The sequence below is a fragment of the Cyprinus carpio genome, chromosome B2 (genome assembly GCF_018340385.1).
Source record: "Cyprinus carpio isolate SPL01 chromosome B2, ASM1834038v1, whole genome shotgun sequence".
NCBI lineage: Eukaryota > Metazoa > Chordata > Actinopteri > Cypriniformes > Cyprinidae > Cyprinus > Cyprinus carpio.
In genome coordinates this window covers 9,454,608-9,468,623 of record NC_056598.1, presented here as the reverse complement: position 1 = coordinate 9,468,623, position 14,016 = coordinate 9,454,608, and the positions used below count along the sequence as shown (strand labels likewise).

At 33.4% G+C, this 14,016-nt stretch overlaps 1 protein-coding gene and 1 long non-coding RNA gene across 2 annotated transcripts in view; one reads left to right on the top strand and one right to left on the bottom strand.

Annotated features, from left to right (window-relative positions):
• LOC122136169 (parafibromin-like) overlaps window positions 1-14,016 on the bottom strand; it is a 282,439-nt gene that overhangs the window by 131,222 nt on the left and 137,201 nt on the right. The gene's annotated exons all lie outside the window — the stretch shown is intronic.
• LOC122136170 lies at window positions 3,215-4,122 on the top strand. Its single transcript, XR_006153972.1, has 3 exons — window positions 3,215-3,287; window positions 3,542-3,634; window positions 4,060-4,122. It is a non-coding gene; the product is annotated as an uncharacterized LOC122136170 (long non-coding RNA).

The window sequence follows — 14,016 nt, the reverse complement described above, 5'->3', positions numbered from 1 at the left end:
TGAATATTTTTCTTAAACGCATTGCTTAACTTCAGAAGGCCTTTATTAATTTATTATATTAGAAAAAAAATTAATTTTCTTTTATGGCTGAGTTTATATTTCTTGTTCACAGCATTGTCGACAATGAATTTAATTTTATGAGTTTGCTTATATTTAAGGTAGCATACTGCACATGTGAATGTTTAATATGTTAACATTACAAACATAGCTGTGTATGTAACCATACCATTTCTGCAGGTGGTGATCCAACAAATGTTTGTTGCACTTGATCTGAATGTAAATGTTAAATCTAAATCTAAATGTTAAATCTAAATCTAAATCTGAATGTTAAATCTAAATCTAAATCTGAATGTTAAATCTAAATCTAAATGTTAAATCTAAATCTGAATGTTAAATCTAAATCTAAATGTTAAATCTAAATCTAAATCTGAATGTTAAATCTAAATGTTGAATCTAAATGTTAAATATAAATATAAATCTAAATGATGACTCTAAATGTTTCGTGTGAAACTAAGTATTTAACTAATATGCAAATTCAAAATGCCGGTAACCGGAAGTGCAAAAATAAAAGCTCGGGGACGTCAGTGTGTGTTTATGGCATGGTTTATAGTGTGTCAAATAACGGAATAAAAACCATTTCATTCCGAGGAAATGGACTCTTGGACATGGATTATCGTGATAATAACTACCTACAATAATAAACACGTTTGGAAAACTGTATTTGAAGAGTATGCTAGTGTCACTTTTAGATTTATATTTAACATTTAGATTTTGATTTAACATTTAGATTTATATTTAACATTTAGATTTAGATTTAACATTTAGATTTATATTTAACATTTAGATTTTGATTTAACATTTAGATTTATATTTAACATTTATATTTAACATTTAGCTTTAGATAGATTTAACATTTAGATTTAGCATTTAGATAACATTTAAGTGTAACATTTAATATTTATATTTAACTATTTAAAATATCTCTAAGTTGACAAATATTGTTGTAAATGTGCTAAAAAGTGACTGCCAAAAATTCATACCAGTTTTTTAAACATTGTTTGAAGCTAAATGTGACAAAATGTTGCTGTTATTTTCAGCGTGAGCTGCTTTACAAACGGCGCCCCATATGTTCTCATGTCATATATGTATGTATGTACCAAGAGCTCTTCTAAAAACCACAACAAATTCATTGTGTGTTTGCGCACACTTGGCGAATAAAGCTTAGTATGATTCTGATAATTTTGACACAATTTTGTAATTAATATTGTTTACTGTACATGGCAATTAATCCACTAAGCAACATGTGCCACTGGCTTCTGTGCGTCAGATGCCATGTCACTTAATGTAACTAATTAAACTGTTTTCCTACATTTGACTCATTTAGTAGGGTGAACTTCTAAGATTGCTAGTAGTAATCGTTTCTGATGACCAATTAAGAAAATGTAGATTTGCAAATCTTTACAATTCGGCAATGCCAGATTGTTTGGAATAATGTTTTTTATTTCACATGAACTTTATGCACAAACCTTTGCAGTGTTCTTTGGATTAGCTCGTAATCCAGGGGCTTCCATGTGTGAAGTTTTGAAGAGAACCTTTAGAATTAAAAGCAGTTGACAAGTAAACAGTGTACTGAAATCACACAGTTGGAACACAGTTTTGGATTACTGAATTACTAGGGCACTTAACATTATTTATTCAATTATTTCATGACATTTAACATCTGTATATTCCTTGTAAGTAGGGATAAAACAAAGTCTGTCTTCAGAGTTAAAAAGTGTATACTGACAATTTGTATTAATTACTATAAAAACACTTTGCTCTGCACTATTAAAAAATGGCGCCTATTAGTTTTTTTTTAGTTTTTTTTTTTTTTTACTACAAAATATTACTATAACATTAAAAACCCTAAATGAATTTCTTTTCAGCGTCAGTAAATTAATTATATAACTGTTACTCCATGATGTAGATGGTACACATTTTAAAACAGAAACACTACATAAATTTTAGCACTTAAAAAAAACGTTTTAAATTTACAGTTTTGAACTGTACTTTAATATGTTTTTTTAAAAAACATAAGACATCACACAAAAAAAAATAACACACACATAACGTTACTTCATTACACGGATAATGGGGTGAAGGGGGTGGGGTGCAAAAATATTTGAAAAAATAAAATCATATTAAAGCATTTGACAAACCTTTCCTTTCCTCTGAGTCATCTCCAGTCAATCCTTTAAATCGGTTAACGTACACAATAAATGTAACAAGTTGCTGGAAACCAAGTCGAAGTATTTCTAGTAAAATAAAGTGCAAATTACAACTCAACAGAAAGCGAAGAATGTGTGGACGTCTTTTTATTTTACATTTATCGTTGTATCAAAATGTATGTGAATATTTTTTATTAATATTTACCTAAATGCGTCAGGATGCAAATGCACACAATCTTCGACTCGCTAGTTAATGGTTTCGTTCGTTGTTCTGTGACTCTCAGCGTGACCAATTACGTGACGTTCGCTCATGCACCTTCACGTCATTGGCTGGTTTGTATTCAAATTTGGCCCGGGAAATTTGGGCCAATGTTACAGATATATAAGTTTCAATTGTTAAGCTTTCACGCAGTCCACTTCATTATGAATTGCAAAAGGAAGTACAAAGCATATATAAGTCAAGATGATCCCGAACCAAGGCAAAGCAAGTATAGGAAAAAAAAAGGTAATTAATTGTTATTATTATTATTATATTATTATTTTTTTATTATTATTATTGATGTTGTTGATGGCAATGATTATGAAGTTGTTATTTTTTAGTTATATTATTGTTACCATTAGAAGGCTAAATAATTAGTTAATATTAAAAGAGGGAGGCTATACTGTAACTCTGACACACATCTCATTTAATATGACAGGTTTCAAATAGAACGACCTATAAACATTTCTTAGAAAAAGATAACATATGTCCAGACCTTTTCTGCACACAGTCAAAGGTAAGAATTTGTCTCCCTTTTTATATGCCCACTTTTAATGTTATTATTGTTTCATAAACATTTTTAAGCAATTAGTACAATGCAACTGTTACTTTAAATTATAAAATACAATAAAATGAATTTATAGACACATTCACACACATAAACACACAACAGTTTTAAATTTAACTTATAAATTTAATAATTTATAACTAAATCAATGATGTTATAATGTAATATTGTTATTTATGTTTTGTCTGAGGTCATAAATCAGTCACTTCACAATGAGGCTACCCTTACCTCATGTAGAAAGCCAGTGCTACAGGTGAGTATGTTTCCAATTTAAAAAATCCATAGAATGGTTTGGAATGAGTTCTTGCATTCATTGTCTTTACAAAATGGATCTTTAGTTTAGCTTTGTGAAGTTAGATGTGTTAACGTCAGTAGCAATTTACTATAATTTTTCTGCTTGGATTTTTACCCTGTGCAGAAGACCACAGGAGAGAGAAACAAGCATATCAGGGTGGACACCACCATTAATTACATTTTATATACTTTTCCATATATACAATCACACAGACAACCTTACATGATGCACGTTATGAGGACAATTTCTCCGAGACTGATCCTATCCAGGAGCAGCCCGAGCCTTTGGAAAGTAACAAATCACAGGTAATGTTACACACATGTGATGGACCACATCGGTTTACAATGACACAAATACACATCAATGCATGTTCCAAGTTGTGAAATATTAACAAAAATCACATTGTAAAAACTTTGCCAAAGTTATGCATTACTAATGTTATATACTTTTCCATATATACAATCATACAGAAAACCTTACTTGATGCACGGTATGAGGACAATTTCTCTGAGACTGATCCTATCCAAGAGCAGCCCGAGCCTTTGGAAAGTAACAAATCACAGGTAAATGTTACACACATGTGATGGGACCACATCGGTTTACAATGACACAAATACACATCAATGCATGTTCCAAGTTGTGAAATATTAACAAAAATCACATTGTAAAAACTTTGCCAAAGTTATGCATTACTAATGTTATATACTTTTCCATATATACAATCATACAGAAAACCTTACATGATGCACGGTATGAGGACAATTTCTCTGAGACTGATCCTATCCAAGAGCAGCCCGAGCCTTTGGAAAGTAACAAATCACAGGTAATGTTACACACATGTGATGGACCACATCGGTTTACAATGACACAAATACACACATCACTTTTTTTTTAAAGTTGTGCTTCAATTCACACTACATTGATGTCATTGAAAGCTCCTGTGGTCTTGTAGATTATGCTTTCCTAGGTGTTTTTTAATTTTCATGCAAAATATATATAGCTTAGCTACCAGCAGGGCTAACTTTGGACTCTTACCTTATCCGGTCGGCAAAACAGCAAAAACGCCCTTGTTGCAAAGGAACGATTCGAGCACCGTCTTCTGTTCCTCTTTTAGATAAAAGGTCTAAATCTTTAGGCCAAAGCCGTTTCAAACAACTGGTGTTCATCCATAGCCATCTTGCAATGTTTAGTAATGACTTCGACGTCACAGCACTGTCCTCATGGCCCGCCTATATCAGATAACCCGATGTGATTGTGGATCCAAGGGCATATTTAATTAGCATCATTACTCGATACCAGGGTAACTCACTGAGCAATTTCAAGTTGTGCTCTCGCGAGAACTCTGGATTACCAGGGAAAGTCTGCCCCACAGCATGTTCAAAAATCAAAATAAGCATTAAAAATGTTAAACAAGAAAAAAATAACATACACACACATACAGTATATATATATATATATATATATATATATATATATATATATAGTGATATTTCTTTCATGAAATCATTTACCTAAAAATAAGTATTGACTAATGTAATGCATGCTATAAATATAAACATTGAAAAATAACTACGTATAATTCTCTGTGCATGCCCTTTTTAGGAGCCGTATAACGGTGATGAGTTGCTGTATCCTGGATCATCTCTTACCAAAGGCCAGAGTTTGCTGCTGTTGATGTCATATGTGTTACGACATAATCTAACAGGAGTTGCCTTAGAACATCTTCTAAAAATTTTTAATGAACATTTTCCAGGATTGGTACCAGAAACCGTAAACCAATTTAACAAATCATATGGTGAGTTTGGTCATTATGAACCTCACTTTTACTGTGTGTCATGTTGTAACTACCTAGGAACAAGAGAGAAAAGCCCAATGCATTGTGCTGTTTGTAAGGCAGTATTTGATGCAGATGCTAATCTGAAAAATGGCTCTTTTTTTCTCGTATTGAGCTTGTCATCACAGCTCAAAGACATTCTCGAAAATCCAAGTTTAACTTTGTCAAGGCACACTACAGCTGAGAAAGAGGTACTAAATGACATACAGTGTGGAGCGGAATATAGAAAATTGAGAGAAAATGGCCAATTAGGTGATTGTGACATAAGTTTACTGTGTAACTGTGATGGAATTCCCATTTTCAGAAGCTCAAATTACCAGGTGTGGCCCATTCAATGTCAGGTCATAGAACTACAGCCAGCAGACAGAAAAAAAACAACATCTGTGTGCCATGTATTTGGTTTGGTGAAAAGAAACCTGTCATGCCTGCTCTGCTAAGCCCTTTTGTGAATGAGCTGTGTTCTCTTGAGAGGGAAGGGTTAATCTGGAAAGACTCACAAAATGTAGAACATATTTCCAAGGTGTATTCACTAATATGTAGCTCTGACTCAGTTGCCCGCCCACTCCTAAGAAACACGAAACAATTCAATGGACAATATGGGTGTGATTTCTGCTATCACATAGGTGGAGGTCCTTATCCATATAGAAAACCTGAGCCTCTTCTCAGATCTGAAACAGAACATTATGAGCATGCTATGGCAGCTACAGTACAACTGCCAGTCAAGGGTGTAAAAGGCCCAACGGAATTGATGAGATTACAAAAGTTTCAGGTAATTAAATTGTTTTGCCCCAGAATATCAGCACAGTTTTTTGTCTTGGTGTCACTCGACAACTGGCAACTCTGTGGCTTGACTCCAACAATCACAATGAAGAGTGGTACATAGGCACGAAAGCTGACATAATTGACCAAAAACTGCTGGCTATAAAACCTCCAGTAGAGATAACAAGAACGCCCAGTTCAATACAAGACAGGAAATACTGGAAAGCCTCAGAATGGAGGTCATTTCTTCTTTTCTATTCTTTGCTAATTCTAAATGGTGTTCTAAAGAAGAAGTATTGGAACCACCTGTCTCTTTTAGTTTTTGCTTTGCATATACTTCTTCAACAGCAGTTCAAACTCTGTGAAGTCAGTGTAGCGGAAATAGCACTGAAGAAGTTTGTGATTCAGTTTGAGGTGCTGTATGGTATTAAGAATGTGTCATTCAATGTACACCTGTTGACACACCTTGCAGACAGTGTTAAGAACTGGGGTCCTTTGTGGGCAACATCAACGTTTTCATTTGAATCTTTCAATGGTACTTTATTAAAGTTCTTCAATGGGACTACTCATGTCCCTGTGCAAATTGTGAAGACATTCCTTAAGTGGAAGAGTCTGCGAAAAAGGGTGGAAAAATGTTTAGTCAACACAGACGATACACTAAAAGACCTCTTCTCCCAACTTCAAAATAGTAATTCCATGAGTTGTAAAGCCAAAAATCTGACTGGAAATGTCACCGTGTTTGGTCCTCATTCTGACACTGTAAGTGCATCACACGTCTTTGCCATCGAAGAATTGAATGGTGGTATAGTGTGTAACTGTACATCCTACACTCGTTTCATAATCGGTGAGACACTGTATCATGCAGAAGATAACACCAGATTAAAGAAAAGAAATAATTCTATTACAGAATTAAAAGATGGCACATTGTGTAAAGTCTTGAGCTTAGTTTCTTACGAAACTGTCACCAGTGCTTCAGACATTTATGTTGGAAAAAAAATGCTGTGTAGTCGTGCAGAATCTTGAAAAGTCAAGAAGAGCATTGTGTAGGGACATTCAATTGAATATCTCATTTAAGTTTGTGTATGAGGTGTCTGAAAACAGTTATGTGTATGCTGTGAACACTGACTCATTTAAAATAAAATGTTTAATGGTGAAATTACAGGACAGCACATTTGTCATACCAATCCCAAATAATGTAGAAAGGGACTGAAGGGTCTGTACAGTATAGATGAATTGGGTGAGAATACCATAGAAACTAGATTTACACCATCAGAAACATGATTTTCTTGAAAATGAAGAGTTGACGTTAAGCTTAAAGATAAATGGCTTCTTTGACTGAATAGAAATGTTATAACAATCATTTGTAAAATTGTGATGTATACATGTTACTCAATGTAACCAGTAAATGAATAAGTGTGTATTATAGCACATGTAAGTACTGAGATCATTAAAATAATCTACACATCAATCAGCTATGCTGTGTGCTTTATGATTTAGAAATTATTTTGTTTACAGATATACAACACATTACTATTACTACTTATACTGTAGCATACTCCACTCTCATAAATGAAACTCCATGTAAAAAAATACTGTACTGACACTCTTGTGTATGATTTTGTATGGCAGGAGCTAGAGATGATAATCTCAACAATAATTCAAATTAAGCACATTCAAAATTTCCTTAACTTATTTATTATCTCAAAGTTTGTGTCTCAATTCAATACAATTTTAACCAACCTGTACTAGAGTATTCTGTAAGCAAGTATATTTAAGTTACACTATTTAACACAATTTGTTGTTTCCTAATTGCTTATGCCTCAAAACTATGGAAAATGCTATTATTCACCACCAACTTTGGTTTTTACTTTCACTTTCTATAGGCTATAGTGAATACTTATTCAAAAATTTATTGAATGTAATTCTAGCACAGACTTAGGTTGTCATTATAATCACTTTTTTATATACATGTGTATTAAATTAGTATATAAATCAATATGTCAATATATGTGTACTTAGTGAAGTACTACGAAAACAATGATTTAAAATAGTTTATAACCAAAGTAGACATTGTTATGAAGTGCATTTTTGCACATAAGCCTTTTTAAAAATATTGTAATGGAAGTGTAATTTCTTTAAGTAGAATTTAAGTACACATTATTTTGAAGTGCATTTCTAATAAGTGCACTTAAGTATGTTTAAAAATATTGTCATGAAAGTGTACTTTCTTTAAATGAAACTTAAGTAGACATTTAATGAAGTACATTTCTAATAAGTGCACTTAAGTATGTTTAAAAATATTGTCATGCAAGTGTACTTTCTTGAAGTAAAACTAAATTCAACATTATTAGAAAGTTATGTTTTAAAAAGAGCAATTAAGTGTGTTATGAAATATTGTCATTAAAGTGTATTGTAGCTAAGTGTATTTAAGTGGACTTTAATTTTAATTATATTATATTATATGTAAGTACGCTTTTTAAAAATTAAACTTTTAATATTTTAAGTACATAAAAAGTTCACTTTCAATACAATTAAGCACACTTCTTTTTCACAAGGGATTAGATGTGTGCAGATCTTAAAGGGACAGTAGGCCTTTTGCAAAACATGCAGTCGACTGTCATTAGCGATAGTTCACCTTAAAATTTAATTTCTGTCTTGAAATTGTAATTGCGATTATTAATTACGATTATCACAATTTACATTGAATAATGTTTATACCATTGTTTGATGCAACTGCATGCACACTCTGTTTTCTTCATTTTATAAATGCACAAAGTTTTGTTGTTATTATGTGTGTAAACAAATAAAAGTAGACCCTTGGTTCTGCGTGATCTTCATTTAGAAATCCGTCATTAAAATGAACTGTAACTCAGCAAATACTCAACACAGAGACATGAGAGATGCTGTAAATCTATAGAAAGCTTGACATGTCTACTTTTAAACTGAGCAATTCTTATTGAAAACAAATATTCTGTGATAAAGTAATCCATATGAGAACACCAAGATGTCCAGTCTTTCACCTCTCCCTTCATTATATCTAATGCGACCACGCCCATGCGCGAGTGCGCTATTGATATTATAATCATCCACTTGAAGCTTGCGGCGGGTAACCACCCTCATCAGAGCAAACAAAGTAGCAAGACTGTACTTCACGTTTTTTTAAATGTTACTGTTCGCTTCGCGCTGAGAGGAATAAGACATAATTCACCTCAATAAGACCACTGAGAGGAATAAGATTTGGATTACCTCAGAAAGAAGAATGAAGCGGCTTGATCCAGCAGAGATAAACATGAGTAAGTCTTTTATTATTGATCTACTTGTATTAGTTATATATAACTTGTACACATTTTACTAGTTAGACTTCTTCCAAAATATAATTTCTGACTAAATGTATAATCAAGTTAAACATTATGAACATTCAAATAAACCAAACTCAACACTACACCATGAAAGTAGTTTTTTTTTTTTTTTTTATGTATAACAGACAGCAATACGATATAATACGATAAAAATATCGTAATATCGTATAAAAATCGACTTTTGATAAGCAAGTAAATGCAGTAGTTAAATTAAGTTTTTTTTTCAGCTCAGACTCCTTGCTAAGGTGAAGGGTTTTTTATCTTGTTCTGAGTTCGAGAGAGCTATACATGCTTTTATCTCTTCTCAACTAGACTACTGCAATTCAGTGTATATTGGTATTAACCAATCATGTATAAAACGCCTACAAGTGGTGCAAAATGCAGCTGCCAGACTTTTGACTGGCACTCGCAAATATGAACATATTACTCCCATCCTACTCTCTTTGCACTGGCTGCCAGTCCATTTTAAAATAGAGTTTAAAATTTTACTTTTTGTTTTTAAGGTTTTAAATGGACAGGCACCTTCACACCTTTCTGATCTGTTGAGTTTACACAGTCCAGCTAGATGTCTAAGGTCACTGAATCAGAAACTGTTATTGGTCCCTAGATCTAGGCTGAAGAGAAAAGGCGACCAGGCTTTTGCCATAGCCGTCCCTAAATTGTGGAATAGTCTTCCAATCTCTATTAGAACAATTGCAACAGAATCTCTTTTTAAACAAGGTTTAAAGCCTACCTCTTTGAGAAGGCTTTTAGTGTATGAGCCAACAGGAGTTTATTATGTCTAATTATTATTTGTTTGTCTTGTCTTAGTCGTTTTTATGTATTTTGATTCTTTTTAAAATTATATTGTTCAGCACAATGGTCAACCATTGTTGTTTTATTGTGCTTTATAAATAAAAAACAATAAATAAATAAATAAATAAATAAATGTTTTTTTGAGTAGCAAATCAGAATATTCAAATGATCTCTGAAGGATCATGTGACTGGAGTAATGATGCTAAAAATTCAGCTTTGCAAGTTAGCTTTGATTGTTCCTAATAAACTATTCAACTGCACTCGCAAGCGAAACTCAAGTTATTTTGTGGGATAATTAAATATATTCTAAATAAACTACAAACATAAAAATATATCAATTTATTTTGTCCTCACATTCTTTATTGTAACTCTTCCCTCTCAGTCACATACCTGACTGAAAGGCTCATTATGCAGCCCTTTGTCTTCTCAGGTGTGAATCACACAAATATTCATGGTCAATTACGCCTACTCGCATATGCCCTTTCGAAACAAAAAGTGTCTTAGAAAATTTAAATCAATCTATTGTTTTCTGTGAGCGAGTAAACATGATGATTTTCACATCATTTTGAACCAAAAATTCTAGGCTAGAATGTCCATGTTTGACAGTCTTGTGAACAAATGTTCTGTATGTGTTTTATGACCTTATTTCAGTGATTTCAAAATTGTAGTTTTTCACTAACCACACATAAACGTTGTTTTCTCAAAAACACAATCATGTACATACATGCTATTTACATATTATTGTAGCCCAGTTTGTACTGATTACAGTATTATTAGACTTTAGTCAGGCCCCCAAAACCCCCTAGACTTCAGAGGGTTAAGAATTTGAATCTAAAATTATATGGCAATGTTTTTAATACATCTTGAGTTATAGGCACACAGACTTTAAAAAAAGAATATACACAGGTATGATCAATGCAGTTTCTATAAAATCATATTGAGATAACTGCAATACTTCATGCAAATTTTGGAAAAAAATATATTTATGACAGGTAAACAGGTATGGCCTATAAAATTGTTTTGACAGAGGTAAACAAGATACCTTTCTAGTTTCAACATTACTTACTCTTCAGACATTCTGCTTTAAATACAGTAAGAATCAGCTGTACACCAAGTGACCAACATTTGGTTTTCAAATAGGGCTGCACAATTAATCAAATTTCTAATCGCAATTACAATTATGGATGCCACAATTATGTAATCGTTCAAAGCGGCAATTTATCGTTCAAAGTCCACTTATGTTATTCTGTGTGCTTAAGATGCATTTTTTTTTTCTTTCTACGATATCTTAAGGGTTTTCCCCATTATTTTAATTTTAGTTTTAGTATAATATTATAATACCATTCATATTTTTACATTTTTATAATTTAAAGAAGAAACCAATCTGATGTATATTTGACATTTGAGGCTTAATACTTTAGAAAAGCACTAAAAGTTTTTCAGTAAGAGTGTTTTCAGCTTGTTTATTTTCATATAAAAATACGACATGCAGTTGTATCAAACATTGGTATAAACATCATTCAGTGTAAAGTGATAATCGTAATTAATAATCACAATTACAAATTCAAGGGAATAATCGACAGTTACGATTTTTGTCATAATTGTGCAGCCCTATTTTTAAGCACTGAAAATGGGTAATAATCAACAATCTGAAAATGGAGCCTCATTGAGATCCCTGTATCTCCAGGACTGAATGATATAGGGCCTGGAAAAAAATAATATTTATGGCACTCAAACAGGTATGACCAATGCAGTTGTTTTGACAGAAGTAAACAAGATACTTCTCTATTTTCAACAGTGTTTATTCTCCAGATATTCCTCTTTAAAAGAAAGTAAGTATATTTATGCAAAGTAACCCACATTTGGTTTTTGAACATTGAAAATGTGTACAAATTTTAAAACGATTTACCTCTGGAGCCATATTGAGATCCATATGTCTCTGAACTAAACCATATAGGGCCTTACAAATGAAGATGTCAAAAGGAAAGTTTGTTAAGACCCAATATCTAAAAGGGCATTAAGATATCTTTAATACTTCTTGAGATATAGGCATGCAAGCTTTGGAGAAAAAAAACCTGAAAAGTGCTGTAGAATCCTTCATAAAAATATAAGAGAATAATAATAATAAGTCACATTTGCAATATTGTAGCTGCATCATGTTGCACAAAATATTCCTGTAATCTTCAAGTTCATCCATACCTGGTCTGGGAACAGGCTGCATTGCTGGTGTTTGGGCCTTTCTAGCAGATGCACCTTCCTACAGAGAAAGAAAGAAACAAGAGAAAATGCAATGGTGAGTCAGATGTACTTCAACTGGTTCACAGGCCAATCAGTCCTTTAAAAAAGCAATTTTCAATAGTTTCACTCCAAATATGCAATTTGATATCTTCCTTCTTGTCACAGTGGTGTGAAACACCTAGCTGTGCTATGGATAGACTTTGGATATTTCCCACCTTCTGCATTTGTATTACTGGACCAAGCTTATCTGTTTCTTCCTGGTTATTTTACTCCCTTGAATTATAATCCTTTCAAGATAATTCTTGTTCTTAATGGGTGGGATGACACTTAAAGGTAGAGTCACATAATTTGTTTGCCATGTGGGTTTACCCTATTCAACAAGTTGATAAATCTATCTCTCCAACAACTTGAATAGAAATACTGATGAAAAAAAAAAAAAAAAAAAAAACAACCACCAAAAACACACTGGAATTGGTGAAATCTTATTTCTTTCATCACCAAACAAGGTGAATCAACAGAACAAAATGGACTTTCCCAAGCTACGCAGTTAGACACACTACAATGAATCAAACTTCCTCAAAGATTCATGAGAGAAAGAGCACATCTAAGCTGAACTGATTCAATAATCAGTTGGACTAGACTGAGCTATACAGTATATAAGAAGTATGGTTGATTTCCTTCACTCACTCTGCAGTAAGGCAATACTACTGTGATGTTAAACTGCTAATCGTTGGAAAAGGGAGCTTGCTAGTGAACAAACATACACTCTCAAAGCTACTTATAAGCATTTGAAGTGTCGCAGTCATACTTGGGTGCGTGTTGAATATTAAAGGCACACTGAATCGTATGCCTCACTTTAATTTCCTTGTCATTTCTTATTATTTTGTTGGAACTGAAGACTGAAGACTACATTGTTGCTACCATAGAAGAAACATATCACTTTAAAAGAGAAGCAAATTCACACAATGCAAATCTCTGCGGATCAGTGATGGTACCACCTGCATATTACATGCAATTATATACCTTCAGTAGTTACATATCTGTAACGTTTATTTTGCAGTTTTATTTCTAGTACATTAGTAAGTTTTGCAGCTTCAATTCCAACCCTAAACATGAGTAAAATCACTAAATTCCCCATTAGTCATTAGTCTCTGGCTAGTATACAGTGAGATTTCACTAACCAGTGATTGAGCTCAAGGCTGAGAATACGTTAAGAACAAATATATTTTGTGCCCCTTGTCTGCTTAGCATATCATGCAGCCATATCACCCTGCAGCCCAAGACTGGTTGCCTACTGTAGCTTAGCAGGGTTGAGCTGGATGGGAGACCTCCTGGGAAAACTAGGTTGCTGCTGGAAGAGGTGTAAGTGAGGCCAGCAGGGGGTGCTCACCCTGTGGTCTGTGTGGGTCCTAATGGCCCAGTGTAGTGATGGGGACACTATACTGACAACATGCACCGTCCTTCGGATGAGACGTTAAACCGAGGTCCTGACTCTCTGGGGTCATTAAAAATCCCAGGATGTCCTTCGAAAAGAAGTAGGGGTGTAACCCCGGCATCCTGCCCAAATTTGCCCATTGGCCTCTGACCATCATGGCCTCCTAACCATCCCCCATACACTGACTGGCTTCATCACTTTTTCTCCTCTCTACCAATAAGCTGGTGTGTGGTGGGCGTTCTGGCACAATATGGCTGCCGTCTCATC